This window comes from Rhinichthys klamathensis, unplaced genomic scaffold (genome assembly GCF_029890125.1).
Source record: "Rhinichthys klamathensis goyatoka isolate OS25496 unplaced genomic scaffold, OSU_Roscu_1.1 h1tg000281l_1, whole genome shotgun sequence".
NCBI lineage: Eukaryota > Metazoa > Chordata > Actinopteri > Cypriniformes > Leuciscidae > Rhinichthys > Rhinichthys klamathensis.
In genome coordinates this window covers 6,987,058-7,003,173 of record NW_026606800.1, presented here as the reverse complement: position 1 = coordinate 7,003,173, position 16,116 = coordinate 6,987,058, and the positions used below count along the sequence as shown (strand labels likewise).

At 40.9% G+C, this 16,116-nt stretch overlaps 1 protein-coding gene and 1 long non-coding RNA gene across 2 annotated transcripts in view; both read right to left on the bottom strand.

Annotated features, from left to right (window-relative positions):
- The window catches only part of LOC130103056 (fibrillin-1-like), a 190,998-nt gene that overhangs the window by 124,728 nt on the left and 50,154 nt on the right, over window positions 1-16,116 (bottom strand). The window lies entirely within an intron of this gene.
- The window catches only part of LOC130102952 (uncharacterized), a 38,696-nt gene continuing 22,600 nt past the window's right edge, over window positions 21-16,116 (bottom strand). Inside the window, exons 3-4 of the long non-coding RNA XR_008809303.1 lie at window positions 240-304; window positions 21-151 (exon numbers count right to left, since the gene is read on the bottom strand). This is a non-coding gene — a long non-coding RNA (uncharacterized LOC130102952). The remainder of the gene's footprint in view (window positions 152-239; window positions 305-16,116) is intronic.

Below are 16,116 nucleotides of genomic sequence, written 5' to 3'. Positions count from 1 at the left end.
CTGACTACCCTTACCACTTTCAGAAAAACCATCTACCAACAAGATACCTTCGAGATTTTTGATAACCTGACTGTTTGCTGTTGCAAATTCAGAGTTGCTGGGGTTGTTGGTTGTTGCACTAATTTCATAGTCTGCTATAATGCTACCAGGCCTGTGAACAATGAGAAGACACTGTTTTATCACAAGACATAATAACCAAAATGGACCTTTTGAGTGAAAGTTTAGATAATAGACATTACCTGAAGCCAGTAACTCTGACTGAACCGTTGTTGTAGGCATTTATATTTCTGTAACTTTTTTCAATCTGTACAAAGTAAGAGTAACCACTGTAAATTAGGAAGTGTACCTACTGTACCTGATAAAACTGAAATAAAAGTATGCAGTTTGAAGATGACATTACTCAGTGGCAAGAACCAGATATATATATGAAGAGTTCAGATGCAAAAGCCTCTAAATGCCATCTGAAATTTTCTTCTAAAATGATCATTTTTAGCAAGCTCGTATATTTAAATTCAGTCATTTCACTTAAATGACAATTAATGGGTAATTTTTCTTGCCATTCAAGTGAAATTATTGAACTTAAATATACGAGCTTGATAAAAATTATCATTTTAGAAGAAAATTTCAGATGGCTTTTAGAGGCTTTTGCATCTGAACTCTTCATATATAGACCAAACCTGAGCATACAGAAAATGTTCCAATACACTAGTTAGACCATGATGTATACACTTTTATTAATCACGAAATAGTAGAAAGGTAAAATTTATATTTGCCTAAAAAAAGGTACTCAATGTGCACTTTTCCACTGCATGGTACGATTCGGCTTGGCATGGCACGGCTACTTTGGCCTTTTCAGAATATAGGCCACAACTAGGCTACATATAATATTTACAGCATATTTTTAAATGGGCCTATTTAGACAGTTAAAGGTGCACTGTAAGAATTTTGCAGTAAAATATTCAAAAACCACTAGGCCAATGGTATATATTTTGTTTAGTTGATTACTTACAATATCCCAAATGTTTCCAACTATTTGTAAATCATGAGAAAATTGCGCTTTTAACCAAGGAACTGGGACGTTGGGAACGCAAAAGATTTGGAAATAATAAATTGTCCCATGACAATTTTTTTCCACCCCCACGTCCCTTAAGGGGCTCCGTACTCCGTTAAAAAATGGACGTCACTGTTGAAATCTGGGTCAAATGAAAGCGAGGCTCGTTCCCTTTCGAGGCGGTAACTTCAACATTGCGTCAGCGTGACGTATATGGGAACTCCTCCCTTCTCCACTTTCGCTGAAATCTTATGGGCTAACGCCAGCTGGGGACAGCTGGCCAATTGACGCGAAGCATGCAAATACTGACAGGTTCGCGGGCAGTATAAAATGCATGGGCGCGACAATTACGTCAGAATCTCTTTCTTCACGCTAGAAGTTCATTTTACATGCCCTGACATTTGTGCTTTTTTCAGTTGCTTATAAACATATTTATGGCACAGGTGAAATTTATCTATTTAGCACAAACAGGACTACCATAATATGTGACAACATGTATGTACATGTTTGTATTTTTGAGAGAATATTTTTTATGCATGGTTATTGAAAAAACAAAAAATTTAAGTTTCTGAAATAAGTTCAAATACTAAATATCTGTCTTTAAATTGTGAAAAACATTTTTTTGTTTGGAAAGGCAATATGCGTGGGGGCGTGAATGGCCAAACCCCCTCATGAATAATTAGGTGATTCTCACCTGAGAAGACAAAGACCCGGATAATGAGCCTTTCATTCAGGTGTGTCACACAAGAAAGAATGCAAGGACTATTTATAAATATATATATATATATATATATATATATATATATGTGTGCTTTTGACTTTCATTTATATTTTGATTTTATATATATATATATATATATATATATATATATATATATATATATATGTGTGTTACAGTGTTGGTTATTTTTGTCATGTTTCTGGTTTGTGGTTCACTGGCTTTGGTTTTTTCATTCAGTTTGTACCTCGTTTCTCTGCCTTGTTCATTGTATTCTGTTATCTCCAGTCATGTTCATTATTAGGTCCCTTGGTTCAGGTGTGTTTCCCTGTTAATTGTTATGGCTCTGCTCGTTGTTCTGATTTGCCCCAGCTGTGTCTTGTTCCCTGATCACCTCTGTGTATTTAAATCCTGTCTGCTCTTTTGTTCGTGGTCAGTTATTGAATGAATGTATTTTCGAGTGTCTTGCCTGTTCTGAGTTTTCCCTAGTTTGTATTATTAAAGTCTACTGCTGCATTTAGATCCGCCTACTGCCTTTGCTTCCACGCAAATCGTAACAGAATAACTGACCCACTAGGATCTAGCAGCCATGCCTACCTGGAGTCCTGATGTCCAGATCCTCCGTCTTCGCCAGGGGAATCGCGCCATCGAGGATTATGTCGCAGAATTCCTCGAGCTGGCATATCTCGCGCAAATGAACACCCACGGCCTGAAGATCTTCTTCCGCGGAGGATTATCGGAACCACTCCGGTCTCTGATGCCCGAACCTGGTCCTTACGGATCTTTAGAATGGTACGTTGACCTGGCCCTGTTGTGGAGCGGTTCCCCGTTTACTGTGGGCGTGGAGGAGAAGCTGCGAGAGCCTGCGTTTAACGTCAGCCCGGTCGCGCCCGCGCTTCACTTCAGCTGCTCAGCCGAGACCACGCTCCACAAGCCTGCGCTTCACGTGAACCGAGTCGAGCCCGCTTTCCACGACATGCCTGAGCTTCTTCCTGCCGAGACCGACATGCCTGAGCTTCTTCCTGCCGAGATCGACATGCCTGAGGCTGAGCTTCTGTCTTCCGAACCCGCACGTCGCTTCAGCCTCGACGAACCCGAGTCAAGTGAGTCAAGTGCCGGCGAGTCAAGTGAGACCGCGCTTCCCGAGTCAAGCGAGTCAATTGCCGCCGAGTCAAGTGAATCAAGTGAGTCAAATGTCGAGTCAAGTGCCGCCGAGTCAAGTGAGTCAAGTGCCGCCAAGTCAAGTGAGTCAAGAGCCGAGTCAAGTGAATCAAGTGAGTCAAGTGAATCGAGTGAGTCAAGTGCCGCCGAGTCAAGTGAGTCAAGTGCCGCCGAGTCAAGTGAGTCAAGTGCCGCCGAGTCAAGTGAGTCAAGTGAGTCTACCGAGTCTACCGAGTCAAGTGAGTCTACCGAGTCTACCGAGTCAAGTGAGTCTACCAAGTCTACCGAGTCAAGTGAGTCAAGCCCAGTGACGCGTCGTCGCAGGAGGAGAAGGAAGTCTCGTTTGCCTCGCCAGGCTCCGAAGGGCGTTCCCAGACTCCTCGCCCTGCCGGCCCCGCCTCTGAGCCTCGCCCTGCCGGCCCCGCCTCTGCGCCTCGCCCTGCCGGCCCCGCCTCTGCGCCTCGCCCTGCCGGCCCCGCCTGTGCGCCTCGCCCTGCCGGCCCCGTATCTGCTCTTCGCCCTGCCAATGTCTCTCAAGTTCCATGAGACTGTCCCAGAGCCCGTTGCCTGCCCAGAGGTTGTTCCCCTAGGTCCTCCCAAGTATTTTGGGGGGGGGGGGGGGGGGGGGCAGTAGGAGGTCCCATGAGAGGGTCATGGAGGCAGCGCTGACATGGACCTTGTCGGTGCTATCTCCTCCTGAGCCTCCTATGCCCTCGTCTCCTGCCAAGCGTGCCCCGCCCTGGCCGCCGTCACGTCCTGCTCCGCCCTGGCCTTCGCCTCATCCTGCTCCGCCGTGGCCACCGCCACGTTCCGCGCCGCCGTGGCCACCTACACATCCCGCTCCGCCGTGGCCACCGGCACGTCCTGCTCCGCCACTTACTCCGGTACCGTCCTGTTCCGCCATGGCCACTCACACCGGTACCGTCATGGAGTCTATGGTTCCCGACTACCCTGTCTGGGACTCCATGACGCCCAACCCTCCCGCCCAGGTCGTGTTCTGAATCGGCGCGAGGTCGCGCCTTATGGAAGGGGGGGATAATGTTACAGTGTTGGTTATTTTTGTCATGTTTCTGGTTTGTGGTTCACTGGCTTTGGTTTTTTCATTCAGTTTGTGCCTCGTTTCTCTGCCTTGTTCATTGTATTCTGTTATCTCCAGTCATGTTCATTATTAGGTCCCTTGGTTCAGGTGTGTTTCCCTGTTAATTGTTATGGCTCTGCTCGTTGTTCTGATTTGCCCCAGCTGTGTCTTGTTCCCTGATCACCTCTGTGTATTTAAATCCTGTCTGCTCTTTTGTTCGTGGTCAGTTATTGAATGAATGTATTTTCGAGTGTCTTGCCTGTTCTGAGTTTTCCCTAGTTTGTATTATTAAAGTCTACTGCTATATATATATATATATATATATATATATATATATATATATATAAAATCAAAATATAAATGAAAGTCAAAAGCACATTTGTAGTCATACCTGGAAACAAATCCTGGTCAAATAGGTTATATGGGCCATCCTACAGAATTGGTTCAAAGTTAGAGTTGGAAACATCTTAAAAACAAAATTGTCTTTTTTCCATTGTCTTTATAAAGTATTATTTTTTAAAGTAGGCCAATACATTTCATCATACATATTTCAAAATTAAAGATTCATTATTTTGATATAGAATGCATTGGAACAAACACTATAACAGTTGATTAGTTTATTTTTGACAAAACATACTATATATTTAACATATGAGCAGAAACTGTCAAACAAAAGCTTATTTGAGGTCTATTTTATAGTAAAAACTTTATAATCTATCCAAAACTAGTCAACGAAATGTTGTCATTACAGACACTATTCTATATCACGATTAGAACAAATCTCAGTAGGCTATAGCAATATAGTTTGGATGTGTTCATAAAAATAATGTTTACTAATGTAGGAGCGAGAGTGAATGAACGCACAGATGCGATGTACATCTGTAGTAAACAACATCGCGCGCGTCTGTGCCATTCATTCATTTACACACAGACACGCAATTCATATTTAAACAGTCTTTGTGCAGTTTACAGACACTATTCAATAACGCGATTAGAACAAAGCACTTAAGAATAAATGACTTACTTCATCAGCTGAATCCGTGCTCCTCGAAATTAAACTACCAACACTTCTGAGGTAACTTTTCCAGGATTATTACGATTGTATTATTCCTCACAGCGCAGCAAGACGAGGTAAAGTACAAAATTCTTATTAAACTGGATGTTTTATCCAGCTGATGTGGGCGTTTTCATGGCTTGCCTCACGATTTGCGTTTGAATAGCGCGCGCTTTCCGTGGGCGTGGTCAGATTAACGTGTAATAAAATATAATGAGCTGAAAGGAAAAAGACTGACATCTCTCTCTTTTCATACAGATTACATAAACTGAGAATATTTGTTTTTTATATAAATTACTTCATTTAAAAGAAGAGAATTTCAGCTTCATAAAGAGAAATCTTTCGTGTCTCCGTGACAAGTATTTACTTAGCTACAGTTCATTTTCGGACGCGTTTCAGAATGAACTTCACTGACAAATAGAAGGCAAAATTCGCATCATGTTTATTTTTCTTTATTTGACAAAGCACAACACTTTGTTTTTATTGTGAGTATACACAAAAAAACAGACACTTAACAGGATCGAATGAAGTATAACACTTATATGTAAGATCAAAATCAGAAGAGTATTTTGAGTCTCTTTTGCACTTATAAGAAAAAAAGTGAGCTGGTATCGCCGGCGATACCGCCGACCCCAGAGGGTTAAGTCATTGTAGAAGTTGCAATAGAGGACTACCCACCCCCTGTTTTCCTGCTACATGCCAGATATGTGCGGATCCCATTGACCCGCCAAACCTTCACCAGTACTGTGTCACCTGTCTGGGCCTGGCCCACGCCGAGGCGCCACTCACGGACCGCACATGCACCCACTGTGCCGAGCTGCCAGTGCACGCTCTCAGAGCCAGAAAAGCAGGCAACAGCGGGGATGTGGCCCACTGCCGCCAGCGTGTGACCCACTGCCGCCACTGTCGTGGGCTGCACCCCAATCGGCGTGCACCCACTCCGCCACGCAGCTCATGTTCCTCTGTTGTCGCCACGCACCGGTCATTTTCACGGACGCGCTGGACTCGACGCAGAAGGCTCCGTTAAAAAAGTAACTAGGTCTGGTATATCAACCAGGCTGCTTTAACCAGTGTGATCTGCTCGCTTTTTTTCTTATCAGTGCAAAACAAACTCAAAATACTCAAAAAGATTTTGATCTTACATATAAGTGTTACCAAGGGCGTAGGTTTAGGGGGGGACGCTAGGTACTAGTCCCAATCAATATTTTGAGATGACAAATTTGTCCCCACCAATATTTAGCAAGCTCCTTTGAACTGCTATTTTGATATATGCGCTGCATTTGGATCTTTGCGCTGCTATTTGGATCGATTCCAACGGCCAGGATGACGACAGTACAAGATACGCCGTAATTTGATTGGCGGCGGGGTATCTGACAGGCAGGCTACACGCGCGGGCCTGGACTACTTTTTATGCTTGCACTCAGCGAGCGGGTGGTGTGTGCGTGTGTGTGCGCGTGACGACGCCGACGGTAAGTTACCAGGGCTCTCTGCCTGCCATATACAAAGGCCAGAGTAAAGCATTTTAATATTCCGTTTTTTTGTCCCTTTTTGTACTTTGTAGACCAGCTATGTCACCCAAGAATAAGAAAAGGGACATACGAAGCTTTTTCATAAAGCAGAGTGTAAGTAGGCAAAAATAACTAGCCACACAAATAGTGACTTGCCAGGCTTTCAAATGCAGATACTACTGTGGAAAATAGTATTAACTGGTGATCCTGGTTACCCAGGATATTGTTACAGTTAAACCTAGCTTCTGCAATCGTTCAAGGTTAGGAGCATTAATTAGGGGTGTGCAGCACGGATAGACTCATAGACGTCGCACTATCATGATAGAATGAGATTAGCAAGTCACTGAATGTTAATTAGCCTACCTTAACTTAGATTCTTGCAGTCATAAACAGTGGATCATCTGAGACATTTTTCGTTTCTACATTCTGTTTATGTAATGTATTTGTGAGTGTAGCCTAAGTTACTTGCTAGACACATGTGCTGGAAAAACATGTTGGCAATGTTAAAAAGGCAAAAGTTAACACTGTTGGTTATTCAAATATAATGAATCATTATTTGATTGATAATATCCAAATAACAATATCTGATAGGAGGGTTAAACTTGCTAGCCAGGATAGACTACAAAATTAATTAACCATTTTGTATGCAGGGAAGACAGCATCAAACCACAACAGATTTACATTAATTTAGCAGACACTTTTTATCCAAAGCGACTTACAATTGAGAACAATAGAAGCAGTAAACCTAGGATAACAATATGCAAGTTTTATGACCCTTCCCAGTTTAATCTAATGTACTTTTTTTTAAGAATAGAATATATCAATAGAATTTGATATAGAATAGAAGATACAATTTTAGTATTAATAGAATACTGTAATAATGGATAATAATAATAATGGATTTGTTAATCCACAAAACCATGTCCCCTTCATATTTAAATTGCTTTGAAATATAAAAATGATGTGTTGAATGCATACTATGATATGTGTGTATCACACGTGTGTATCACCCAGGTATTAACGTGAGTGTGAGTATTTGTTAGAGGTACTGGAGGGTAAAAAGTGTTTATAATAGAACAAGGTTATTATATTTATTTATTTAGATTTGTTTTGCTCCACAAGTTCTGAAAGTACTTCCTTGTGACAGTATTTTTTGTTAGTGTAAATACTAATGTACATAATAATTTATGTTAAATAAAATGTTTGGTTGTTCAGCATTACACAGTCTCAGGTTTTTATTGTTTGAGAGTGTATTTTTGAGATTATACAGTTATATTAGCTCTTTATTGACAGTATACAGGATGGTGTATCGGAGATGTCCCCACCAAAGCTGAGACCAAACCTACGCCCATGAGTGTTACACATCATTCAAAACTATTAAATGTCTTCTTTTATTTGTGTACACAGGGTTCGTACAGACTCTGTCAAATGAAATTCCTGGACTTTCAAGGACTTTTCAAGCACTACTTTTTTGGATTTCAAGGACTTCAATCAGCACTTATTTTATTTTATTTTTTTACTGAAATTATATATGGTATCTGATGTTTCACTTCATGGAGATCAATCCATTGACCACCGCAGTCAGGCATGGGAAATCCCCTTAACCATTGAAAGGATATTGAAACTGATTTTTTTCCCCCATGAATATATGATTGACCTGAAGAATGAAAGTTGTATTATATACTTATCATATACTTAATATCATGCTCATAGCCATGAGAAATACAGGGTTTCCCCAGGTTTGATCACCCCAAATTTAAGACTTTTTTAAGACCTTTTTAAGACCACTTTAATGAAAATTAAGACCTACGTCGCACCCATTATGCAGCCGTAAAACACCAGATCAAATCCCAATAATGACTATTACTAACAAATGTTTTAATTAAAAATACATTTATTTAAAAAAAAAACTAATTTAACAAAATGTTTTTGGTAAATTTCAAACATTCATAACAATAAACAGATAAACTAACAGATAGACAGATTAGATAGGAGACAGGAGAGAGAGAGAGCAATAGACAGATATTAGAAAGAGAGAGAGCAATAGATAGATAGGAGAGCAAGAGAGAGGTAGATATATAGGAGAGAGTTTTCAGTACATCACAACAACATCAAATCACTTAGTAGCTACAAGTTTCTTAGCTCAACACCTTTGGCAACAATCTCTTCGTCTATATTCTTAAGCTCAGCCAGTTTGTCTTTGTGGCTCCTTCTGAAAGCGTTCGATTTTACAATAAGTTCAGTCATCTTGCTTCCTTTGTAGGTTACAGTTTGACAAGAGTTTAGAGTGCGACAAAAGCACAACGTTGTGTTTTATTGCGAGTGAAACAAATAAGTAAACACTTTGCTGTTTGATTAACAAAATGACGGAGTATGTATAAGTAGATAAACCAAAAGAATATAAATCATATTAGTTGGCTTCATTTGTTCATCAAATATTATTTTCACATTTCACTTACTCTGCTGTGCATGAACATAGCTGTTCAATTTGTGTGTTTCCCATTTGAATGGTCTGCTAAGGAGGCGGCTACTTGCGCTGGGACCTAACGTTATAGGCTTTAGCTTCAATTTTGATGAAACTATTCTCTAATAAGTTGCATATTATGTCGTGGATATATCCCTCGAATGCATACTGCTATCCCTTTTGTCTTGCTCTCTCAGATATTTCACTTGTTTGTCAAAAATTACTAAATATCTCCTTGGGAATGTCTGACACCGGTGCATTCACACTGTAATAGACGTGGCAGCCGCGAAAGATTGACAGGCATAGCAACAGTAACTAAGGAGGGCGGGGCTTAGCGAAGGGTCAGTATTCGCGCGCTGAGACGCTGGTTTGTGTGGCGCGCGCTAATGTTTGCGTTCATGGAACTTCTTGACCTGTAAACGTCCAGTAATAATGTAGGGAGTCACTCGATCGTTATACATAAATCAGGTAACAGTTCATGTTTTACTTACATATACGATTTAGTTTTCATCCAAATAACACGTGCTGAGTGAACGATCAGCAATCAAGAGCATTCAACTGAACTGCGCTCTCTCTCGTCAGTTAACGTTAATAATAAGCTACATCACATGCCTCGTTTTATTTTCTTTGCCATTGACATCTGACTGAACTACAAACCTTCCACTGATGTCCGTTAAAAGGGGTGTGCTCGACCAGCTCGCGCGTCTGTGATATACAATTTTGAGCCTCCCAGGTGAGACAGATGAGGAGCCAAATAGAAATTTAAATAATTACTATCGAAGAAACATAAATATCTGGTGTGGAGAGTTGGGCAGGTGCATATAGGCATAACTTAGAGGTGGAACTGTAGGTAGATTGCAAAATGAGGCTTCCTGAACCACTGAGACCTCGCAGCCCATTGCTTCACCCAAAGGTTCATTACTCGAAGCTTCATTCAGCATTGCTCACTAGTGACACCTAGCTACTGAACAGATAAGTAACAGACAAATTAATTAATTCTGAACCAATGACCTGAGCAGACTTATGATGTCCGCAGTGCTTGGAGGGAGTTTAATAAAGTAAACTGCACAGAATAGTCTGGGGTGGAAAAAGTTAAGAATTGTTTCTGGTGTGTTTTGTGCAGTGAACTGTTACTAGTTTGAGTGCAGTGTTGTGCTTATGGGACTGTGGATATAGAGGAGCAAACTGCAACACTCCAGATAGGGGTGGGAGAAGGAAGGATTACAATAGATTTTTATTGAGAAACAAAAAATGTTTCAAGTGTGTTGGGGTTTAGACGATTCCTTTTTTTGGACAAAACCTCTCCAGCCTTGGATAAGATCCTTTCACAAGAAACAGAGGATGCAGGGAAACGTACTCGGTTACTAACGTAACCTCGGTTCTCTCTAGAGAGGAAACGAGTACTGCGTAATAGCTAGATACGGCTAGATACTGTGTGATACTGCGTATTTTTTATTAATGTAAAACGCTTTGCAGCAGCAAGCAGACACAGGCGATACAGCTCGCGCGCCTATTGGCTGCTCTTGCGGCAAATGCAGCAGCCTATCGAGAGAGACTCTGCGTGACGTAATGACCAATGGGGGCAACTCGCGCCCATATCGTCACGTCCCGCCAGAAAGGGCGTGGTCTCACTTTATAAATATGCTCGTTAGGCTGGTACAAGCTGGTTTTCATCGCTGAAGCGAACCAGAGCGTATTCCAAGCACGGCAAGATACGCAGTACTCGTTCCCTCTCTAGAGAGAACCGAGGTTACGTTAGTACACGAGTAGTTACACGAGCAAGTATGGTGACACTAAATAAAATGTGGCGCTTTTTATAAGCGGGTAAAATGGATAATTATAATGTATGGCGGAATAACACTTATTGGGAGCACTTCGACTCGGCGCTGTAATATCCTCACTCGTGAAAAGTCCTCTCCCCCTCTCCCTCTCCCTGATACTTCGCATAGACGATACTTCGTCAACTCTGCACAAAAAACTACTACTACTGCAGGCGTGCAGGTCACGTTGGTTCTATTGACGGAAATGACAGGGAGAGGGAGAGGGAGAGGGAGAGGAGGGAGAGGACTTTTCACGAGTGAAGATATTACAGCGCCGAGTCGAAGTGCTCCCAATAAGTGCTATTCCGCCATACATTATAGTTATCCATTTTACCCGCTTATAAAAAGCGCCACATTTTATTTAGTGTCACCATACTTGGTCGTGTAACTACTCGTGTAACTATATTTAAATAGAGAAAACGTGGATGTGTTTGGTCGCTTCTAACTTCATCTCTGTTTGGCCCATATACAATGAATGGGGCTAAGCTAACTGCTCTCAAAGTTCTCCGCCCGACAGAGCGATTAAGTGCACGCACTGAGACGAGAGAGGTATGTATCAACTCGTCTTAGATAAGAGAATAACATAGTTTAAAGGTCCCGTTCTTCGTGATTCCATGTTTCAAACTTTAGTTAGTGAGTAATGTTGCTGCTAGAGCATAAATAATAACTGTAAAATTATAAAGCTCAAAGTTCAATGCCTAGCGAGATATTTTATTTAACAGAATTCCCCTTTCAAAGCCTACAGCGAACGGCCGGTTTGGACTACATCCCTCTACTTCCGTTTTTAATGACGTCACTAAAACAGTTTTTTGACTAATCTCCGCCTACAGGAATATACACAAAAAAGGGGGGGTTGTCTTGTTGCGCTCCCACGGAGAAGAGGAAGAGTTTCGTTGATGTGAGTCAGTAATAATTTAATGTGCAGTCACGTAACATTCGACTTTTAATAAATAAATTATTGTAATGCATGGCAACGATTTCTTTTACACAACATAGCAGCTTTTAAGGATATATTCATGGTAAAAAATAAAGTGTATTTATATAAAGTTGTTTGGATGAAAACAATTTCAAAAGTTTTAATTAGGTGGTGTTACAGTACTTTTTGTATTTCTTTGCAGCAGATGTTTTCAACCTCCGTTGGCATTTTGTCACAGTTACCACATGTAGGACTACAACTATAAAACATATATTACTAATCAAAACTCGTGCTCGCGTGTAACTAAGGTAGGAATAAACAATGCACTTATTTAAAAAATTCAACAACACCATCGTTAATTCGACAGACGGACAAAACCATATACCACAAGCTTTTATAACAGTTTGTAACATTTAATATTACAATTTAACTAATTAAAGGTAACAGCCAAACATAAAAGTATGACAACTACTAAATAAACAGCTTACCACTGTGAAACATCCTGCAAAAGGCGTGCTTGAACAGGCTCTACTCGATTCTCTTCATCTATGTTCTCCGGGTCTGATTCCGGCTCAAATTGATACGGTAATATGTTTGACATGTTAACAATAATCAGCGCATGCATCTCCACGTTATGGTAAGAGGCGTGACCTTTCCGGGCAACGTGCGCTAAGCTGCTGTCGAATCACAACACAGGAACCGCTGGCACAATCAGAACTCGTTACGTATTTCTGAAGGAGGGACTTCATAGAACAAGGAAGTCATCAGCCCGTTTTTATGACAGGGAAAACAGCGGTATACAGATAAGTAAATTGTGTGAAAAATACTGTGTTTTTTTACACGCGAAACATGAACACATGTTATATTGCACACTGTAAACACAATCAAAGCTTCAAAAAAACACGAAGAACGGGACCATTAATATGAAAAAACGGTGGAGTATCCCTTTAAAATGAGTCATTCGTTTGGTTTGCATATCGGACGTGTCATTAGTGGACGTCTAGCCACGGCACGCTGTGTGATTATCTCGGCAGTTTAGGACATCGCACAAGATTTGCAATTTGTACAAATAGAGACATTTTTGTGAATATAAATGTTTTCTTTTGTATTAGTGTATCATAATTTCATTTGCGCATGCAACAAAGAAGACGTGCATGTGTGGATCAGATGACGCGCATGCATTCATTGACGTCTTTTCTGAGTCAATAGGCTTGTTTGAGATGCGCCTTGCCTCGTCTGAAATGTAGTCGAGAGTAGGCGGCTGCAGTGAGAGGAGGGGTGAAAAAAGCGCAGGCAAGCCGGACAGATCGCCCTTCTCGCAGTGGATCAGACACCTGTGAGATCACAGGTGGATATCGCGGGATTCACGCTCGTGCATGGTGTTGCTAATAAACTGGATGTCATTTAAGTTTTGTTGCTTTTATATGAAAATATAATGAACAAGACACCCAAAGTACTTATTTAATTCCATTTTAAATAGGCCTACGTGTTTATCAATAATTTTTTCTTTAATACAGACATGTGTTTTTATTAAAAAAATAGAATTACATCACATAGATCGCACTGTCAGAGAGTTTGGGAATATCCACACATAATTTATACACATAAAACATGATGTCAGAGTTTTAAAATCAAACATTTTAAAAGAGAACAATACATCACGGTTGTTTAAACCAATGAGCATTAAGCTGTGCCGTCAGCAAGTCGTTTCCCATCATGCTTTTGATCAGCGCAGTCGGTGGAGAGCAACTGCGAGCGACTGCAGAATCCGACACGTGCGCCTTGCAGTCGCGAGAGTTTTTTGACACACGTCAGCATGACATCAGAGCAAGGCGGACCGCACTCGGACACATTTCTAACCGGCATGCATCTCGCGCTGATCACCGGTGATCGGTTCTGCGCAGATTTTGCTCATCTCAAACAAGCCTATTCTCATTTGATTCATTTGGATTTTGAGACTTTCTTTTCGCAACTACAAATGAATAGGCCTGGTGCTAGTTATTAATGTGGGCACAACTACACATTTACAACTACACATTTGACAAATTCATAAATGTGCGTCAAACTAATACAATACAACTTGTGTGTGCAAAATCCAGAATTACATGAATGTGCAGCATTTTGTACAACTAGAGCCATAGTTGTTAATACAAAACCTCGATTTTGCATTAATGTAGCTCAGAATTTGCGCATGCAACAAGTAAGATGTTGATCAGGTTGCACGCGTGCATTCATTGACTCGTTTCTAGAATGCATGAATATATTATATTCATCCCATACGCTTTCGTCATTGGCGGAGCAGTCGGTCAATCCCACCTTTCCAGTAAATACGACTTGTGATTGGACTGTACGTCAGCAGACAGCAAAGCATTGGCCAAGAGCAGAAGGCCCTCCCTCCAGGCTTTTTTTTTTTAAGTTGCGAGGTTGCGAAGCTTCATTTTCGCTCAGTCTGAGTTTCAGAGTTTCAGAGCAGAGCTGTGTGACAGCTGCCACAAATCACGTGAGTCACAAGCTCGCAACTGTGTGGGCGTATCTCCGCAAAGTGGGTGTTGTAAACTCAGCTCTGAAAAAATAGTCTGCAATAGGAGTGCACATTTAATGTAATGTAATAAGTTTTGCCCTTTCGAACCTCAGTTTTCAGAGTTTCAAAACTTTTTTTCACCTATTCGCACACCAGTTTTCAGATCACCATTTACAAGGTTTCAAATCTGGAAAACAAACTATACACTGGGAGAACAGTGACAAATTCGAAACTCTGAAAAAATGATTGCACAACACCATAAAAAAGAGTGTTGCACTTCCGAAGAAGGAAAACTCAAAAACAAAATTATGTTTGCAGAGATTTCATTTTTTTTCCACTTTGCAAGCCTGCAAAAGTCTGTTTTCAGAGTTTCAAAACTTTTTTTTACACATTCGCACACCAGTTTTCACATCACCATTTACAAGGTTTCAAACCTGGAAAACAAACTAATACAGTGGGAGAACAATGACAAATTTGAAACAATTGTTTGCGCAACATCGTAAAAAAGATGTTGCAGTTCTGAAGAAGGAAATCTCAAAAACAACATAATGTTTGCAGAGAGATATATATATATTTTTTTTTACATTTTGCAAGCTTGCAAATCTTATTTTTCGATCTTGCAAAACTTTTTTTTGTAAGATTTTGAGTTTTCGAACACTTAGTTTCAACCTTTCAGAACTTTATTTTCAGCTTTGAATCATGGCAGGATATTAATCCCATAGTCCAGATCCAAAAATCCAAAGCAATCCAAATAATGTTATCTAATTAATATAACAAGACTATTATATAGCTACTATAATTATTAATAACAATATACTATAAGTATTCTAACCTGATATAATGTAATAATATACAGCCCTAACACATGGCACAATAACAACAATGCCAATGAGATTTCTCTAACTCTCTGACACTACTACAACTGCTTCTACTACTCCTGCAACACCCAGAAGGTGGCGCGAGTTTCGAACCCCCTTTATCCGGAAGCGACACTCAGACTGAACCGATGACGTTTTCACACAAACCGAGGCCTCGTTTGTCATTAGTCACGTGATTTTCACGTTAACAACACAAGCCTCGAATCGCGGCTTCATCTGGCACGCCCATTTTTTCTCGACACAAGCTCCGACGATTCGGTTCAAATGTCACATCACTAACTGTAGGCTACATGTAGCGCTATTTGTATTGAACCGAAACGGTATGGGCGTCAAGGTTCGGTGCATGAATATACACGGAGAATACACGGTATATGTAAATTAATTAATGCGGAACTACTGTTAGATACTAGGGTTATTAAGGGACACATAATCTGTAGCTCCGCCTTAGCTCTTAAGCTCCGTGGGCCGTGGCTATAATGAACAAAGGGGTAATCCACCCCTATTGGCTAACAAGCCTTCACCTGCTGTTAGCATTCCATTGACTCCCATTCATTTTTGCGTCACTTTGACAGCAAATAACTTTACATCTGAGACGTTTAAAGACTCCATTTGTCCATTATTTATTTCTAAAGAAACACGACAATGTATAAAATTCTCCATTACCTTGTATCTTACGTTGTGGCCCCGTAGAATCAGTTTTTGTAAAAAATAGGCTAACGATTGCGTCATAACACGCGACTCTCTGCCGCATAGAAGAGAAATGACCGTAAAGACAGAAGCAGAAGCTCACGCGCAATCGGTGGACGTGGAGGCATAAAGTCAAGGGAGAAGCCCATAGAGAGTCATAAAGTTGCTCCTGCTGTTAGCTCATGAACAGCTAATACTCACGATCTCTGGCTCTGCAAGATTCGGAAGGGAATGATTCAGATTCCTCTTGGCACCGCTAC